We start from the raw sequence: 3,751 nt of genomic DNA, 5'->3' as shown, positions 1-3,751 counted from the left end.
TATCTGTTTTGTGTGTGTTGAGTTTGAGAAGTTCTTTATAGATCCTGGATATCAACCTTTTGTCTGTACTGTCATTTGCAAATATCTTCTCCCATTCCGTGGGTTGCCTTTTTGTTTGGTTGACTGTTTCCTTTGCTGTGCAGAAGCTTTTGATCTTGATGAAGTCCCAAAAGTTCATTTTTGCTTTTGTTTCCTTGGCCTTTGGAGACATATCTTGAAAGAAGTTGCTGTGGCTGATATCGAAGAGGTTACTGCTTATGTTCTGCTCTAGGATTCTGATAGATTCCTGTCTCACGTTGAGGTCTTTTATCCATTTCGAGTTTATCTTTGTGTATGGTGTAAGAGAATGGTCAAGTTTCATTCTTCTACATATCGCTGTCCAGTTTTCCCAGCACCATTTATTGAAGACACTTTTTTCCATTGAATATTTTTTCCTGTTTTTTCGAAGATTATTTGACCATAGAATTGAGGGTCCATATCTGGGCTCTCCACTCTGTTCCACTGGTCTATGTGTCTGCTTTAATGCCACTATCACACTGTCTTGGTGATCACAGCTTTGTAGTAAAGCTTGAAATCGGGTAACGTGATGCCGCCAGTTTTGTTTTTGTTTTTCAACATTTCCTTAGCAATTCGGGGTCTCTTCTGATTCCATACAAATTTTAGGATTATTTGCTCCAGCTCTTTGAAAAATACCGGTGGAATTTTGATCGGAATGGCATTAAAAGTATAGATTGCTCTAGGCAGTATAGACATTTTAACAATGTTTATTCTTCCAATCCAAGAGCATGGAAGAGTCTTCCATCTTTTTGTGTCTTCTTCAATTTCTTTCATGAATGTTCTGTAGTTCCTCGAGTACAGGTTCTTTACCTCTTCAGTTAGGTTTATTCCCAGATATCTTATGGTTATTGGTGCTATAGTAAATGGAATCAATTTTCTAATTTCCCATTCTGTATTTTCATTGTTAGTGTATAAGAAAGCCACTGATTTCTGTACATTGACTTTGTATCCTGCCACGTTAGCTAGAGCAAATATTCCTAAAATTTGTATGGAACCAGAAGAGACCCCAAATTGCTAAGGAAATGTTGAAAAACAAAAACAAAACTGGTGGCATCACGTTACCCAATTTCAACCTTTACTACAAAGCTGTGAATATCAAGACAGCATGGTACTGGCATAGAAACAGACACATGAACCAGTGGAACAGAGTAGAGAGCCCAGATACGGACCTTCAACTCTATGGTCAAAAAATCTTTGACAAAGCAGGAAAAAACATACAGTGGAAAAAGACAGTCTCTTCAATAAATGGTGCTGAAAAAACTGGACAGCTATATGTAGGAGAATGAAACTCGACCATTCTCTTACACCATACACAAAGATAAACTCGAAATGGATAAAAGTCCTCAACGTGAAACAGGAGTCTATCAGAATCCTAGAGGAGAATATAGGCAGTAACCTCTTCGATATCAGCCACAGCAACTTCTTTCAAGATATGTCTCCAAAGCCAAAGGAAACAAAAGAGAAAATGAACTTTTGGGACTTCATCAAGATCAAAAGCTTCTGCACAGCAGAGGAAACAGTCAACAAAACAAAGAGGCAACCCACGGAATGGGAGAAGATATTTACAAATGACAGTACAGACAAAAGGTTGATATCCAGGATCTGTAAAGAACTCCTCAAACTCAACACACACAAAACAGATAATCATGTCAAAAAATGGGCAGAAGATATGAACAGACACTTCTCCAATGAAGACATACAAATGGCTATCAGATACATGAAGACATGTTCATCATCACTAGCCATCAGGGAGATTCAAATTAAAACTACATTGAGATACCACATGACACCAGTTAGAATGGCCAAAATTAGCAAGACAGGAAACAATGTGTGTTGGAGAGGATGTGGAGAAAGGGGAACTGTCTTACACTGTTGGTGGGAATATTAGTTGGTGCAGCCACTTTGGAGAACAGTGTTGTGATTCCTCAAGAAATTAAGAATAGAGCTTCCCTATGACCCTGCAATTGCACTACTGGGCATTTACCCCAAAGATACATATGTAGTGATAAGAAGAGCCATCTGTATCCCAATGTTTATAGGAGCAATGGCCACGGTCGCCAAACTTTGGAAAGAACCAAGATGCCCTTCAACGGACGACTGGATAAGGAAGATGTGGTCCATATACACGATGGAGTATTATGCCTCCATGAGAAAGGATGAATGCCCAACTTTTGTAGCAACATGGATGGGACTTTAAGAGATTATGTTGGGTGAAAGAAGTCAAGCAGAGAGAAAAAATTATATTGTTTCACTTATTTGTGGAGCATAAGAAATAACATGGAGGGGCGCCTGGGTGGCTCAGTGGGTTAAAGCCTCTGCCTTTTGCTCAGGTTATGATCCCAGGGTCCTGGGATCAAGCCCCGCGTCCGGCTCTCTGCTTGGCAGGGAGCCTGCTTCCTCCTCTCTCTCTCTCTCTCTGCCTGCCTCTCTCCCTACTTGTGATCTCTATCTGTCAAATACAGAAATAAAATCTTTAAAAAAAAAAGAAATAACATGAAGGACATGGGGAGATGGAGAAGAGAAGGGAGTTGAGGAAAATTGGAAGGGGAGATGAACCATGAGAGACTATGGACTCTGAAAAACAACCTGAGGGTTTTGAATGGGCGGGGGGTGGGAGGTTGGGGGAACCAGGTGGTGAATCATAGGGAGCGCATGCATTTCATGGAGCACTGGGGTGGTGCAAAAACAATGAATACTGTTATTCTGAAAAGTAATAAAAAATGGACTGAGGATATGAAAACACATTTTTTTCATATATATTTTAGTTGGGATTTGAGAGGAGCTTTGGGGGACACTTCCATTCATATTTAGGAAACATTGATTGGGTACCAGTCCCATGTAGTTACCATGCTAGAAGCTAGAAATGTGATTGGCAACCAAACAAGCCTAGTTCCTGCCCTTTTGGACTTATATGTTAGTGTAGTATGCTACAAGATTAACCCAGAGTTCGGAAAGAAAAAGAAATTTTTCATGTTAATATAGAACAGACAAAGCTTAGAAGGAGGACTATGGGAATTTAGTGAGTTTAAAACAAACTGAGTAACACAATATAATAAGTACTATTGGATTTTGCAAAGAGGACTTTTGTGATCTTGAGACAGAGAATGCCAGTTCAGCTCAGGTAGTGTACTTGGCAGGAGGTGATGTAAACGTGTTGAGGAATGTAATGAAGAAGTGAAGTGTGCCACAAAGTGTGCCATGAAGTGAAGTCTGAGCCATAAAAACACCCACACTTAATGGAGTAGGATCTCTTTCCTTTCACATTACCCAGAATGGAAAGGATTTTTGTCAACCTGGGTATCACCTATTGGAAATATTGACTGGCTCCACCAATGGAAACACTCGGGTCTCCACGCCACCCCATACAGGAGAACAGTTAAAGACAACTACCTAAAGAAGAAATACACACTAAACTGTTAATAAGTGAGAAATACAATTTTATTGGGTTATGCCATTATTATTTCTGGGTTCTCTGATTAGGTTATGATACTGTTATTTCTGGGTTCTCTAATGTAGCAGGTGGCAAGTGTTATCTTCACATATAATGAATGAGCATTTGAGAGTAGAAGAAGACCCAGTTATTATAAATGCTTTTTGAAAAAGTTTATGGCCAAAGTGGAGGGGATTTTGAGATACAGTCCATAAAGGAACGATAAACCAAATTATTATTTGTTTGTTTGAACAGGGAAATCTT

The sequence above is a fragment of the Meles meles genome, chromosome 8, assembly GCF_922984935.1.
Source record: "Meles meles chromosome 8, mMelMel3.1 paternal haplotype, whole genome shotgun sequence".
In the NCBI taxonomy this organism is placed as follows: Eukaryota; Metazoa; Chordata; class Mammalia; order Carnivora; family Mustelidae; genus Meles; species Meles meles.
Note: the sequence above shows the minus strand (reverse complement) of the source record.